At 42.4% G+C, this 16773-nt stretch overlaps 1 protein-coding gene across 4 annotated transcripts in view; it reads left to right on the top strand.

Moving 5' to 3' along the window:
• MARCHF5 (membrane associated ring-CH-type finger 5) overlaps nucleotides 1-16773 on the top strand; it is a 74814-nt gene that overhangs the window by 41105 nt on the left and 16936 nt on the right. The gene's annotated exons all lie outside the window — the stretch shown is intronic.

Here is a 16773-nt window from a genome sequence, read left to right as displayed (position 1 = left end):
TTGTTTTCAACCTTGGGTAAAAGTAGTCTGTGTTCTTCTCATTCACATTAGGATGAAAGGAAAACTAGGGTATTTTGTTTCATTTCTTGCAACACAGGTATTGTAAATTACTATTAACCATTTGCAGCACTGCCAACCCCAAGCTTCCAAAAATCATTATTTTAAAACACTGGATTATTTTTATTTGCATTCTGGTTACTGAGCCTATAGGGTGCACACTGTTCATATATTCAGGCTTTTCTCCACTATCTTGGACTTCATTGTCAGCAATATGCAAGTGTCACATATCTTCTTCACCACATATGAATTACCACCACCATGATGGCCCAGTGCTTGGATGAGATCAACTCACGGTTTTTCAGTCCAGTCAAGGGAGAGGTTATGTTTGGAGACAGAGGAAAGCTCTTTAATTTTCAGCCACGGTGCAGTCTCCTTTGGGTGAAGATGCAAACCTACAATTTGTCAATTCATTCGTTAGGTTTAAGATAGCTTTCAGAGTAGCAGCTGTGTTAGTCTGTATCTGCAAAAAGAATAGGAGTACTTGTGGCAGCTTAGAGACTAACAAATTTATTTGAGCATAGGCTTTCGTGGGCTACAGCTCACTTCATCGGATGCATAGAAGAGTGGATTCCTTGCTGATGCTAAGTTAGCTCAAAGCATCTGCAAGTAATGCTTTCTACCATCTCTTTTTGGTAAGGAAATTCTATCCTGTCCAGGCAGATGATTAACTGGCCTCAGTTTTACACACCCTCATCACCTCTACAGCAAATCAGTATACCTTTGCATGAAGCCATAGGCAATCAGGAAATTTCAAGTAGTACTGAATGCTGCAGCCTGTCTGTTCAACTACACAGGATATCATGAGTACATCAGACCTGTCCTCTGCTCTTTGTATTGTTGTCCCATAGAATACTGAGTTAAGTTCAAGGTCTCAGTCCTTACCTTCAAGTCACGCCATAGATTGCGCAGCCTGGGATGTCTAAAGGATCACCTAAAGTTCCAAGATGAAGACCATAGTCAACAACTCTGCTCCCCAGGCTCTTTGTACCACACAAGCAAAATTAGTCTGCTAGACAAGCTTTTGAGAGCCAATCCAAGACTTCCACAGGAACAAAAGCCAATCACAGATCTTACCATTTGCCATTCAGAGTGGACAGCATGCTGCTTTGATCTTGCCTTCTTGTATATAAACACATAGAAGCATGCACTTTAAAAAACAAAACAGTATAATACACACACAATTCTACCCCTTTGGGAATTCTATCCCTTTGAGAAAGAAAGGACAAACCACACATAACAGATATAACTTCTATTGCTTAGTGTACGACTGGAAGCCACCTAGATACAGTAACTCCTCACTTAAAGTCGTCCTGGTTAACGTTGTTTCATTGTTACATTGCTGATCAATTAGAGAATATACTCCATTTAAAGTTGCTCAGTGCTCCCTTATGTTGTTTGGCAGCCGCCTGCATTGTCCACTGCTTGCAGAGAGAGCAGCCTGTTGGCACTAGCTGGTGGGGGCTTGGAACCAGGGTGGACCGGCAACCCCCCTATCAGCTCCCTGCTCCCTTAAATTCCCTGTGCGGCAGCCGCCCAGCAGGCTATCAATTGCCGGCAGTTCAGCTGTCCCTCCCCCACGCTTCCATGTGCTGCTCCTGCCCTCTGCCTTGGAGCTGCTCCCAGGAGGTTCCTGCTTGCTGTGTGTGTGTGTGTGTGCGGGAGGGGTGCTAATGTCAGGGTGTCGTCCCCCTCCCCCCGCTTACCCCATCTCCATAGAGCAGGGGGACACGATAGGGCTCAGGACGGAGGGAGCTTGCTGGCAGCAGCTGCTGTCTCAACTTGCTGATCTACTTAAAATGGCAATGTACTTAGAGTGGGTTCAGCATACTTAAAGGGCAATGTGCTTCTCTCTCACACACACACACACGGTGGGGGGTGTGTCTGTCTGTCTCTCTGTCTGCCATGCTGTCTTGCCTCCCTCCATTCATGCTGCCTTGTAGAGTGTGAGGCTACATTAACAACGTGTTAATCCTTGAGGGCTCAACCGAATGCTAGTTCATCATTTAGCAGTAAGGCATTCCCTGGGAAATATCCCACCTTCTTCCACTCTCTGACTTTAGCACCTCAACCAAGCTTCACAATCATCATTGGGGGGGAGGGATAGCTCAGTGGTTTGAGAATTGGCCTGCTAAACCCAGGGTTGAGAGTTCAATCCTTGGGGCCATTTGAGATCTGGGGCAAAAATTGGGGATTGGCCCTGCTTTGAGCAGGCGGTTGGACTAGATGGCCTTCTGAGGTCCCTTCCAACCCTGATATTCTATGATCATTGCTGTGTACAGTATTAAATTGTTCGTTTAAATCTTATACTCCTATGTGTGTCTGTGTGTGAGTGTATATATTTATTAATGGGGGGCTTATATATCTAATATATAGTTTTTTGTCTGGTGGAAAAAATTTCTCTGGAACCTAACCCCCCTATTTACATTAATTCTTATGGGGAAATTGGATTCGCTTAACATTGTTTCGTTTAAAGTCACATTTTTCAGGATCATAACTACAACGTTAAGTGAGGAGTTACTGTACTACCATGGTATGGAGCTAGAAACTTAGCTCTCATTTTTTTAAAAAGGAGAGCTGAATTCTTGTGTCATCACTTCCCTTAAGGAGCAGGGGCTTTATGAAAACACCAACTATTGCAAGACTCTATAACAATAGCAAGAGTTGGCTACACTGCATTTGTAGTACTTTCTTGAAAGATCATATTTCACTTTTGAGCTGTGATTTCTCTGGTAACATTGAGAGTTACCTAACAGATTTACTGCAGTCTGGATGCCCATTCTGTTACCTCAGTTTCTCTATTCTTGTTGCTGGGCAGGGATTAGAAATTTTGGGACAGGAGGAAGAATCTGAAATAGTTATGTAATTCTATAATCCTTGTCCGCCTAGAGAATTGGCAAGGCTGGATACAATCCAAACTTGCTGTGATTTATGATGAACGGGGATGTAGTAATCCAGATTGTGGGGTGGGAATGAAATTGCCTTCATTTTCAGAAATATAATTGCATGCACAGAAAGAAGGCTCAATTTAGCAACCAACTTAAAACTTGTAATGGTGTGATTTTCAGAGGTGCTGAGCATGTTCAGGTCCCAGTGACTTCAGTCAAAGGTTTGGGTACTCAGCTGCTACAGAAATCAGGCTGTAAGTTTTCAAAGTGATTTAGTAGCAAAATAAGAAACATTATTTCACTACATCTTACAGTAATTGTCATTTAAGTAAATATTATACGTGTTTACACATTAAAATCCTCAACCTACAGATTCTTAAACATTCAATAAAGGTAAACATCTAGTAAACTTAACATGACATGTTATGTTGTAATGCTTATATTTAAAGCACATTTAGAGTGATTCACTGTATATTAATCAACTATATTAACTGCTGCACAGATGTAGCAAAGGACATTAAAATTTACCAATTTAAAACAGTTGACTCAAACAAGAATTTTTAAAATACAGTTAACAAGGTCCTAAGATGGTCTTGTTTAAAGCACAAGATAGAGAACCAGGAGATCTGTGCTCTCTTCTCAGTTTTGCCATAGATATCATTGTGACCTTGGGCAAGTTTTATGCCTTACTTTACAAATGTATTCTGAGGCTGAAATAATTACATTTGTGAAGTACTTTGGTTCCTCTTTAGAAGGTGCTGTAGGAGCATTGTGATAAAGTTTGTTTTAAAAATAATTTGGCTTGATGTGGCTCAGCCATTTGCAATGAAGAATAGAGCAGGATTTCTTGATATCAGCTGACCTTCTGTCAAGCCAACCAACTCAAGAGCCTGTTGCAGGAACCAGCACTGCCTAGTAAGAGCACTCTTACTGAGGTGTACTGCCATATTGGTTCATTGTTGCAGCAGGGCAACTTAGATGTGTGCAGTGCCCTCTGGGCCCCTCCTTGTTATCTCATGTTGCCAAGTAAAGCCATTGTACTAAAAAGAATTCTGAACCGGGTCATACAGTGGAACCTCAGAGTTACGAACTGACCAGTCAACCACACACCTCATTTGAAACTGGAAGTACACAGTCAGGCAGCAGCAGACACCAAAAAAATACAGTACAGTACCGTTAAATGTAAACTACTAAAACGTAAAGGGAAAGCAGCATTTTTCTTCTGCATAGCGAAGTTTCAAAGCTGTATTAAGTCAGTGTTCAGCTGAAAACTTTTGAAAGAACAACAATAACGTTTTGTTCAGATTTATGAACATTTCAGAGTTATAAACAACCTCTATTCCTGAGGGGTTCGTAATCTGAGGTTCTTCTGTATTAGCAAGTACTCACAATGTAACTCAGTTGAAAAGCAATTCAGGATTTTTGTAAAGAAAAGTTTATAATGCTGTTTAGAGTAATCTGATATACTTTTACTTTAGAATAACCTTACATATCCCTTCCAGATCTGGCTAGAATTTTATTAAAAGGAAACAGACCGTGATATTGCTTCCTTCCTTTTGTGTACCAATCTAGTGAAGTTATATTACAATTGTGACAGAAGTCTGAAAAGGTGTATAGTGCATTAACTTAATACAGTTTTTTAAAAGCTGCATTTCTAGGAAAATGAAGGTTTTATTTTGTAAACTTTCAAGCTACAAAACACTGATTCTTGACTCAAATCTTAGGACATTTTTTATATTGAACATGATAAATACTCATTTTGTGTTTTAGCGTTTGTGTAACAACAAATCTTACATTTTAAGATAATGTTTCAGTCCTACACTGAAAATTGTTCATATTGACCAGAGGGAGGGATGGTATTCTTCAGGAGACCCGCTCAAAGTGAGGAACATATGACAACTCCATTTGTTACTAACAGTATTTTCCTTCTTCCATCATGCCCTTTTTCTCTTTAATGTCAGTTTATTCTTTAATGTCTCTTCACAGTTTTAGATAAAACTGAAGTCATTTTTATTGTTGTGAAATTTTTTGCTATGTACCAATGTTTGGGCCAAATCCTGACCCCACTGTAGTTGATGAAGAACTTGGTCCTCTATTTGTTCTAGATATTATTTTAAACAGCACAGTGTAAACTAGGGAGAGAATTTAGAAGGCCCAAAGGGTGGTTAGATGCCCAATTCCCATTGAGAAGTGTGTCTGTCGGTTTTTTTTTTTTTTTTTAAATCCTTTGAAGTGTGTGTCAGGTAGTTCAGGCCCAAACATTACATTTTATATATATTCTTTTGGACAAAACCTGGTAGTAAAATGTTTGTACTCGGTCATTTTATTTTGACTTAAAAATTCCTCTGCAGTATCTAGAATCCAGATGTTTCTGTATTGGCTAGTCCAGTAAAACCAGAAAGTTAGATTAATCTATTTTCATTGTCTAAGCTGTATGTAGTGCAAAAAACCCCAGAAAACAAAAACCCTAAATGGTGAAAAGTTAAACTAGGTTTTAGGCTTAAACTTTTTTTTTTGTTGCCAGTGCATTAGATTATTAATACATTTTTTAACCTGACATTGTCCCGTATATTTGAAAAAAGGGGCAAGGTTATGACTTTATGGTACAGTACTCCAGTTTATATTAGTTCTGCTTTAAAGAGTGGGTCTGCTTGCCCAAAATCTTCATATCATCACCAATATTAAAGATTTTCAGAACTATATTCAACTCTGTTGCTTGTTTATCCCATTGTTTTCAGCTGAGAATTAACAGTTTTGTTGGTATGTAAGGCCACGTCTACACTATAAACTTTGGTCAATGCAGATACGTTGGCTTAAAGCCGCTGCAGTTAGCATATCACTTGTGCGTGTGCATAGTTGGTTCCTTTTGTCAGTGGTGCGTATGCTCATCAGAAGTGCTTGTATTGATGCATGGTGCAGTGCACCATGGATAGATTTGCTAGTGTGCAACCTGCCACTGTCCAGGCAAAGTTTGGCAATGCATGGTGGGGCAGAAACAAGTTGTGCCTTTGTGACGGAGCAAGGGGTCAGCTTCTCCGTGTGCAACTGTCTCCATGCCATAATGTCATCTATATCAGAGATCCTCAACCTTTTTGTTTCTGAGGCCCCCCCCCCAACATGCTATTAAAAAAAAGAAACCTCCGTGGCCCACTTGTGCCACAATAACTGGTTTTCTGCATGTAAAAGCCACCTCTGGCATTAGGGGGTAGCAAGCAGGGCAGTTGGCTGGGGCCCCCACGAGGCTACATTGCTCAGGCTTCAGCTTCAGCCCTGGGTGACGGGGCTCAGGGACCTGGGCTTCAGCCCCATGTAGTGGGCTTCGGCTTTCTGCCCTGAGTCCCAGCGAGTCTAATGCTGGCCCTGCTTAGAGGCCCCCCTAAAACCTGCTCGAAGCCCCCTTGGGGGCCCAGGATCCCTGGTTGAGAACTACTGATCTAAATCCCATAATTTTCATTTTCTTTTTTTTCAAAATCATGCAAATCTGTATAGCCCACCTTACTGTCCACCATCTCTGACAGCATCATGGAGCCTGCACAGCTTTGAACTGTTGTCATGAATGTTGCAAGCCCAGGACATACAATCCTCTGGTATTTGCGGAGTCGAATGAAGAACCGAATAAGTGGAACACAACTTCTTGGAGGGGGGTGGTGGTGGTGGTGGTCACAGAGCAGCTCAGATAGTGGAGTGCTGCTTCTGGGTCTGAGAAACAAACACTGACTGGTGGGATCGCATCGTAATGCAGACTTGGAATGATGAGCAGTGGCTGCAGAACTTTTGGATGCACAAGGCCACATTCCTGGATCTGTGTGCCAGGCTCACCCCAGCCATCCAGCACAGGGACACCAGAATAAGAGCCACATTTGACAGTGGAGAAGTGAGTGGCAATTGCACTGTGGAAACTTGCAATGCTAGTTTGCTGCCAATCAGTCAGAAGTTATTTTGGAGTTGGAAAATCCATTATGTGGGTCATTGTAGTGCAAGTGTACAGGGCTATTAATCGCCTCCTGCTATGTAGGACTGCGTCTCCTGGCAATGTGCAAGATATAGTGGATGGATTTACAGCAGTGGGGTTTCTGAACTGTGGTGGAGCAATAGACGGCATGCATGTGTCTATTTTGGCACCAGACCACCTTGCCACAGAGTAAATCAACAGAAAAGACTACTTCTATTTGGTTATGCAAGCATTGGTGGATCACTGGGGGCACTTCAGACATCGATGTAGGCTGATCAGGGAAGGTGCATGACACTCACATCTTTAAGAACACAGGACTTTTCAGAAAACTTCAAGCAGGAACTTCCTTTCCTGACTGGATTTCCATTGGGAATGTTGAAATTCCAATAGTGCTCTTGGGGGACCCAGCCTATCTATTGCTCCCCTGGCTCAGGCTCATGACAGCACCGAGATTCAGTTATCACCTCAGTAGGTGCAGAATGACAGTTGAATGTGCTTTTGGTGGATTGAAGGGTCCCTAGCGTTGTTGTTCACAAAATTGGATCTTAGTGAGAAAAATATCCCAATGGTTATAGCTATCTGCTGTGTCCTGCATAATATCTGTGAAGCAAAAGGGGAAATGTTTCCACTGGGGTGGAGGTGGAGCAGCTGTCTGCTGAGTTTGAATAGACAGACACAAGGGTTATTAAGAGAACTCAATGCAGAGCTGTACGACTCAGGAAGGCTTTGCAAGACCACTTCAGCAGTGAGCCACTGTAATGCATTTTGGTGTACTCTGCTTTACCTGGTCCTGCTGTTTTGTAACCTATTAGGGATTGCTTGGGGTACATGTATAAATATAACACTGTCAGTGCATCGAATTTTACTTGTCACTGATCCTACGACTTGCCATACTATACAGTAACAAGTAATTGGTTGCTTTCAGAACGACTAGGGCACTCAACAGCATATGTTTTGAACTAATAGAGGAATTATGTTTAAAACCATAAAATTTTAATGTGTAACAATCCAAGGAAGAGACACATCCATGCAGTTTTCAAGCAAATAGATTAAAACTTTAATACAACAGAACTTCTGAAGGGGAAAGAACATTCATATCCATTGTAGCAATACATACAATGACCTGTGAAAAATTGGTGTATGTGAAGCTGTGATTGTCTTTCATGTCCCTTGGGATGGCATGGTGGGGATAGTGCAGCAGCCCCGAGGCCATGTGGAATGGTGAGGGAGACTGTAGGGGAAAAAAACTATGACCGTCAGAATGTGTGTGTTGCAGAGTTCATTCCAAAGTTATGTACACACAATTTAATGACAATCCATTTCTGTTGAAGGAATACAATTTTTTTCTAGACTCTAGATATCTCCCTAAGAGTACCTATAAAATATTTTTGCATATGATATTGGTGGTGCAGAACTAAAAGCACAGCCAAAATCTTGCCGTTGTAAGTGCAATTCCAGATCAAGTTTGATATTGTGTAGTTAGTCAGAGTACTGCATACTAGTCTTTGTGATTCTGTAATATGCTACTGAATGCATGCCTCATCTCTAACTATGGCCTGTTACCTTTTACTTTTTTCTCTATTGCCTAGGCAATTATTTTACCATTTCAGGAGAAAGAGGCCTTTTTATTTTAGACTCTAAGCTATTATATTTGCCTATTATACAGTAATGTCATTGCCATTTTTCAAATCCAAGTACATCTGTTCTTTTATTTTTAAACAAATTAAACAAAACTCCAGGTTTGGCAGAGAAAATTTGTGTTCTGAAACATATTTAATATAGTAAAATTAATCTTGTAATTTTCCCCGTTAATGCCTCTCACACTGGAATGTCAGTTACTGATCCTTAATTTCCTGGGTTTTCTCTAATCATGTCTGAAGATGAGGTTCCATTTACTTTTCTGTTCCTGACGTCACCCCAAGCGGCTATTCAGAATTCTTTTGTTATTGGATCAATAATCTCTCCAACCTTCTGGCTCAGGATTCCATGCAGTAACTGTTGTGCCAATTTTGAGACATTAACTTAATCATCTTCAGGTACAATTGCTGATTTCTATAGTGTTTCATACTCCTGCCTATTTCTGATTCAGTTGCTGGTGTCCACAGGACAAGCTAGTGTTTTGTGGTGTCCTTCAGGGCGCTCCACATTTTAGACTGATTTTTTTATTTTCTGCCGAGGCAATCTGTTAAGTTTATCAAGCTCAAATAGTCATAATAAAACAAAAACCCATACTTTCTTTATAAAGCTTCGTAACTGGGAGATTTTCAAGATGGAAGCTTCAGGTACTCTGTGCAGCAGTTTGTACGAGACAGATATCTCCATCCTACCTTTTAAAGTAATATTATTGTGCCTCATGAGTATTGGGGGGAAAGCTTGTTTGGTTTTTGGAAATATTTTTATTTAGCTTCATGGTATAAGTTTCCTTCACAACAAATCATATACCCAACAAATTAAAAACAAATATAGAGTCTGCTTTGTGTAGTCACATCTTCTGTACACAACTGTATATGCTTATTTTCCTATGCCTTGTGCTGCCAAGGAAAGTCTTTTAAACTTAGTGCAAGATCCTCCCCCTGCTCTGGCCCCTTATGCCTCATAAAAGGAGTGGAGCACCATAAAAGGGCCCGAAAAGCCCCATATTTATCTTAGGGAGGATTCCCCCAGGTAAGCACTGTGGAAGACTGCCTTAAGTCTCCTCACAAGCTCCGGCATGCCAGGGGTAGGGCTGGGAGAAGCATGTGAGGTGTGGGGCTACAGTACACAGCTTGGTGTCCCATTAGGCAGCGTTGGGAAGACTGTTGTAATTTAGACAGGCTCCCATGACTATGTTGTTTTGGGGGCCCTCCAGCTCCTGGAACAGTTATGCTTTGGAAGGGTGCAACCGTGACTCAAAGCCATTTTAGACCCCAACCAGCCCCTCCCCCCAGGCTGTAAACGTTGTCCTGTCAGTTTCCTGTGCTATATGGTATCCTTCTGCTTTTTAGATATTAGTAATTGAAATCTTGTCCAAATTTGCACTGGTTGCAACTTACCTCTCCTCCTTCCTACCTTAATAGTCCTTTTTTTAAAACAATTTCATGGTCGCTGTGGGAGTTAAGATTACTGTTACTGAAACTGAACAACTTGTTCAAACTCATTGATGCTTTACAGTCTTGATATATTATCTTCTCACCTACTGCATAATTTACTTATTTTTTTTCCTGTTTATTCAGCAAAGGACAAAATCAGCTCAATTTCAGAATCCACTCGTAGTTTAGTTATTATGCTGTCACAATAATCCACCAGTTACGATAGTTGAGATGTGGTGGGTTTTTTTTAAGTCAGTTTGATTAATATAAGAGCGTAGACAGACTTAAGGGCTGACAGAGTGTTTACCATTGTACAAGACACAAAGAAAGATATCGTCCCTTGCACTAAGGCTAGCCCTAGAGTTTTTGCCTTGGCAAAGGATGGACACTAATACATTGGAAGATCTAAAGAATGGTAACAAGTTTAAAATATTTTATATAGTGTAGTAAAGCTTGAGGTACAGGAAAAACAGGAAATATACTCCACATTGCTCTGCTCTTGCGTGCCTTATACTTGCCTGTCTAGTCACTCATGTATCTAGAATGATTCCTGTTATGTAATTGCATGTAAATTATATAGCATTTAAAATTCAGGCTCTTCAGATTAGAGTGAGTGTCTATCTTTGTATTGTACGTCTGACTCAAATAAGTCTTGTGTATGGGCGGTCTCTGGGTGCTGCCACTATCTGCCATAATGCAGTCTGAAAAAAATAGAGTTAGTGCTATTAACCAAAATAAAGTCAGGCATAGTCTACAAGAATAAATATACTGTCAAAATATGCAAAGCAATTTAGAATTTGCTTTATTTGGTGGTTTGAAGGAATTGGCTTTTCTTAACGTGTCCGCCTTAGCACTGTGTTCTGCTAAAAATAAGTGACTGGGTGATTACAACGCAAATGGTTCTAATTCTGTCAGTTTTGTTGCTGAAAGTAAGTCATTTGAAGGCTGTTGGGTTTTTTTATTTTTTTTTCCCCCCTTGCTGTAGCTTTCTGGATTCTGATACAGTAACTCCTCACTTAACATCATCCTGGTTGATGTTGTTTCGTTGTTACATCACTACATCGCTGATCTATTGGAGAACAAGCTCGTTTAAAGTTGTGCAATGCTCCCTTATAATGTTGTTCAGCTGCCTGCTTTGTCCACTACTTGCAGGATTCTCTGGAAGAGCAGCCTGTGCTCATGGGGGGTTGGAACCAGGGTGAGCCAGCAGCCCCGCTATCAGTTCCCCATAGTTCCCTGTAAGTAGGTGTGCATCTGGGCTCCCGCCCAGCAGGCTATCAGTTGCCACAGTTCAGGTGTCCCTCCCCCCACTGCTATGTATTGCTTCTGTCCTCTGCCTTGGAGCTGCTCCCGGGAGCCTCCTGCTTGCTGGGCGCAGGGGGGAGAGGGGTGCTGATGTCAGGGTGTCCCCCTTCCCCCGCTCCTGTACCTCATCTCCACAGAGCAGGGGTGGGGGACACACGACAGAGCTCAGGATGGAGGGAGCTTGCTGGAAGCTGCTGCTGTGTCTGAACTTGCTGATCGACTTAAAAGGTACTTAAAGTGGGGTCAGTGTACTTAAAGGGGCACCGCATGTCTGTCACATGCACGCATCCCCCAGCACTTCGGAAAGTCAGCACCTGTGCGTGTGCTGTCTGGAGGAGGGAGTGGTGCATTCCACCGGGATAGGGTGGGTTCATCACATTCAGTTTCTGCAAGGAAGTGTTTGCAGCCACTGCCATGTGCCTGTTGTGTTTCCTCCCTCCTGCCTCAGTGCATGCTGCCTTGTAGAGTGTGAGGCTACATTAACAACGTGTTAATCCTTGAGGGCTCAGCCAGGTGCTAGTTCATCATTTAGCAGCAAGGCATTCCCTGGGAAATATCCCACCATCTTACTCCATCACCTCAAGCAACCTTCTCAATCATCATTGCTGTCTACAGTATTAAATTGTTTGTTTAAAACTTATACTGTGTATTTTTATAATGTCTCTTTTTGTCTGGCAAAAAAAATTTCTATGGGACCTAGCCCCCCCCATTTACATTAATGCTTAAGGAGAAATTGGATTCACTTAACATCGTTTAGCTTAAAGTAGCATTTTTCAGAAACATAACTACAGCATTAAGCAAGGAGTTACTGTCATTACATACTTTCAGTTCTACGTGTCTTTGAGTTCATGGACTAATGTTTGTTCCAAAGACACAATTCCTAGTGAAATCTTACTGTACTCTGACAGATTCATCAGGAATTAGCAAAGCTGATGTCTGTTAGCTTCTTTACACTGACTGAAAAAAAGGTTTGTTTGTTTTTTTAAAAAATCCGTAGCAGTAACTATTAGAATTAAACTGAAGACCAGAAGCAGCAGGTTCTCCTTATGCCATGGATGAGTCCGAGGGGAGCAGAGTCTTGTTTAAAAGAAAAGTTGTGATATCCTTATCTTTTTGTTAGCAAATGTTGTGGTTGTATGCAGGTAATCCTGTTTCTTGGTTGTTTGATTGTAACTGTAAAATTAACTTTATTTTCTGTTTAATTATCTGCTGTTCTTTCTAGGTGTTTATTTGTTTCATTAAGATATAGTAGAGTGTCTGTGCACCATGTTGAATAAGGACATCCTTTCAATTCTAAAGTATCACAGTATGGGAATCCATAGTCAAGGCCTGGTGTCCCACGCAGCACATTAGATCTAAAACTATATGTTAAAGATCCAGAATTTCTTCTTGGAGTGCTTGCTCATGTAGATTCCATTCTAGGTGTGTGCACGCCCACATGCACAGTCATTGGAGATGTTTGCCTTAGTGGTATCTGTAGGGTCAGCTGTGGTGCCCCCTTAACTGTCGCGCCCATGTGCTGGTATATAGGGACCGCAGACCCTACGCTCTCTCACTTCCTTCTTACCACCCATTACGGTTAGTCAGAATGCTTAGGTTACACCCTGCAGTTCATGGCTGACCCTCCCTCCCATCCCTCTTCAGGGATCCTTCTCATGAGCAACTTCTCTTCCAAGAGGTCAAGAATCTTCTGCACCTGGGTGGCGGAGGTTCCTCCCACTACTTCCTGATCCTGAAAGCAAAAGGGGGCTTCAGACCCATCTTGAACCTGTGTCGTCTTAACAAGTCAAAGTTTCGCATGGTCTCCCTGGCCTCCATCATTTCGTCCCTGGATCTGGGAGACTGGTACACCGCCCTTGACTTAAAGGACACGTATTTCTACATTTTCATTTTCTCGGGGCCCAGGTGCTTCCTTCGTTATACGCCGGGCCAGCAGCATTTCCAATTCATGGCATTGTCATTCAGTCTTTTGTCAGCCCTGAGAGTGTTCACGAAGGGTATAGCGCCAGTGGCCATTTATCTGAGGCACTGGAGTGTTCAGATTTATCCGTATCTCAACAACTGGCTAATAAAGGGTCAGTCCCTGGATCAGGTGTATCAGCATTTCAATCTGGTTTGTTCCACCTGTTGTGAACTGGGTCTGTTAATAAACGAGAAAAAGTCTACCTTAAGTCCAACGCAATGCATAGAATTCATTGGAGCAGCCCTCAACTTGGCTCAGGTCAAAGCCTTCCTCCCCGAGGCTTGGTTCTAAGCCATGGTGGACCTCATCTTGTGCATGTAAGCCCACCCTCTCACCACCGCCTGCACTTAGGTGGTCCGACATGTGCAGCTCCACCTCAGGCCCGTGCAGGCGTGGCTGGCATCGGTCTGTGCCCTCAACAGACACAGCATGGACTGGGTGGTGAGGGTCCCAGACCACATACTGTCGTCATTCACCTGGTGGCAGAATAATGCCTCGGATAAAAGCATTCAGCCTGAGTGGACCTCTCTGCAGTTAATCCTGGACTACCTTCTGCATCTCAAGCTCCAAGGCCTGTCCCTTTCATCTATCAAGGTCCACTTGGCCACTATCTTGGCCTTCCATCAGCTGCTCGAAGGTAGGTTGGTTTTTCCCCAGGACATGACTGCCAGGGGCCTCGAGCACCTCTACCCATACATCAGGAAACCCGTCCCTCCGTGGGATCTGAATCGTGTGCTGTCGTGGCTTACTGGGCTCCCCTTCAAGCCTCTGGCTTCCTGGTCTCTCCTTCGCCTTTCCCGGAAGGTTGTGTTCTTTGGTTGCAATAACATCTGCCTGCTGGGTTTCTGAGATTAAGGTGCTTATCTCGGAATCACCCTATACGGTCTCTTACAAAGACAAGATCCAGCTACGGCCTTACCCAGCTTTCCTGCCCAGGGAGGTCTCAGTTTCATATGGGCCAGGACATTTACTTACCTGTTGTGGTTTTTTTTTTTTTCCAAAGCCATATAAGTCGGAGGAGTGTAGGTTGCATTGCCTAGATGTCAGAAGGGCACTTTCCTTCTACATTGAAAGGACCAAGCCATTCCACAAGTCAACACAATTGTTTGTCGCGGTGGCCAACAGGATTAAAGGTCATGCAGTGTCCACTCAAAGAATTTCTTCTTGGGTCACTGCCTGCATTCACTGCTGCTATGATCAGGCACAGGTGTCACCTCCAGCAATTGTCACCACTCACTCAACCAGAGTGCAAGCCTCTTCCACAGCTTTCCTAGCTCAAGTGCCTATCCAGGACATCTGTAGGGTGGCCATCTGGTCGTCCTTCCACACGTTCGTGTCCCATTATGCACTTACCTAGCAGGCCTGGGACAATTCTGGGTTTGGTAGAGCAGTACTGCAAGCCGCTAAACTGTGAACTCTGAGCCCACCTCCACTGATGATGCTTGTGAGTCACCTAGAATGGAATCGACGTGAGCAAGCACTCAGAGAAGAAAAAACACTTACCTACCTTTTGTAAGTGTTTTCTTTGAGATCTGTTGCTCATGTTCATTCCATTACCCACTCTCCTATCCCTCTGTTGGAGTTGCTGGTAAGAAGGAACTGAGAGGACGTAGGGTCAGCGGCATCTATATACCAGTGCATGGGTGCTGCACTCAAGGGGGCGCCACAGCCGACCCTACAGATACCGCAAAGGCAAAAATCTGACTGTGCATGTGTGCGCGCACACGTCTAGAATGGAATGACCAACACATCTCGAAGAGCAACAGTTACGAAGGGTAGGTAACCATTTTTTATATGGTGCTACTTCCCACCCCCACTTTCCTTTTATTTGGAGCTCTCCAGTTTAGACCAACATCACTTTAGTTGTAAGAAGAACAAAAGGATCGGGAGGGCCCTAGGAGTCCCACTACAGCATACTGTAAGAGTGGGGGGTGTTGTGGCTGATCACCAATTTAACACTTCTCTGAGCCATTGCTTCAGTCTTTGTGTATTACTGTGTTTTGTATTGGTATGTCATTAATCTGCTTGTTGTGCAGATTTTATTTTAAGAAGTCTCAAAGATACTATAAAGTTGAAAGGATAATTTTATGGAACTTTCACTTATACCTATTGAGCAATTAGGAAAATTTCATCTTGGTATGATCTGCTGCATAGTAAAACCAGATTTCAAAGACTTGATTATTGGCATTCTTCATCTAGAAATTTCTAGAAGATTTTACAATATACATTGATATATTAGTGCTCCCAGTGTATTTCAATAGAATTTTTAAGGACAGAATTAGTGTTCAAACCTCATGCAGATACTACTGTTAAAAATATTACACCAAAGGCAAATTGACTACGTTCAGTAGTATTTGAAGAGTAATTACAGCATACATAATCTTTATTTAGTGTGTTAAAAGCAGAGTGACTTATTTGGGAAAGTCCTTTTACATGCTTTTTAAAATATGTAAAATGTAAATCTAGTCCTAGTTCATTCCAAACATGGTGAGTCTGAAAGCAACACCAGATATTCTCAGAAACTCTTCTCCTTTCTGTCTGTGCACATACCTGTCTATGGCCTCTTTGGGTATGTCTACGTTGTGATAAGACCTATGGCACAGCCATGACTGCTCCAGATCAGCTGACTCGGGCTTGGATTGCAAGCCTTTAGAATTGCAGTGTAGCTGTTCAGGCTTGGTATAGTGTCCGGGCTCTGGCACCCTCCCCCTCGTGACTCCAGCCTGAGACTGAATGTCAACTCTGCAATTTTGTAGCCCTGTAACCTGAGCCCCATGAGCCCAAGTCTGCTGACCCATGCCACCCCGCAGGCCTTTTATGGTAATATGGACATATTCTTAGGTTTGTTTCAGCTTTGTTGTGGCTCTTCCTGGTATACAAACTCTTGCAGGGGGAAGAAAGTGCACATGAGCACCCCCACACATTGAACAGTGCTGGGGAACAATATCGTCATGTGGTGCATCAGTCTGGAAATAGTTGACCATCAACAAAATGGTGAAACTGCTTATTCACACGGTGCTATCAGAGGCACAAAATAAAGTGCAGGGGGGAAAAAGGTGTTTCTCCAATCTTGGAGTCATTTCTAACAAGTATGCCATTTTCCATTAGTAAGGAGACTTCAAATTGACAATGTCTTTTGAACGGTCCTCTCAAATTGAAATAGAAGCAGTCTGAGATCAGAGTTTGAAACATTATCTACGGTAGTTTTCTTCCTCTGAAATGCTAAGTACATTTAAAAAAAAAAAAAATCCCAAGCTCCCAGAAATGGCAGATGTAGCTGTACAATGGGAGGGCTAGGTCATTTAAAAATTGTTGCTTGTGCACATACAGAAGACCATGTAACACTTTATTGGAATCACATAAAACATGTTACGTCTGATTATCAGATGAAGTATCAGGTAAAGTTGTATGTGGTCTGTGTACACATTATTGTAACCAGAGTTTCTGTTAATACTATTAGAGCTATTGCCCCCTTGACTGAAATTTCCTCCTTTTTAAAGAATACCTGATGTGTTTTGAGTCTGACTTTTTCACGTGCTC

The sequence above is a fragment of the Lepidochelys kempii genome, chromosome 7 (assembly GCF_965140285.1).
Source record: "Lepidochelys kempii isolate rLepKem1 chromosome 7, rLepKem1.hap1, whole genome shotgun sequence".
NCBI classification, from domain to species: Eukaryota; Metazoa; Chordata; order Testudines; family Cheloniidae; genus Lepidochelys; species Lepidochelys kempii.
This window is presented reverse-complemented; position numbering and strand designations above follow the sequence as displayed.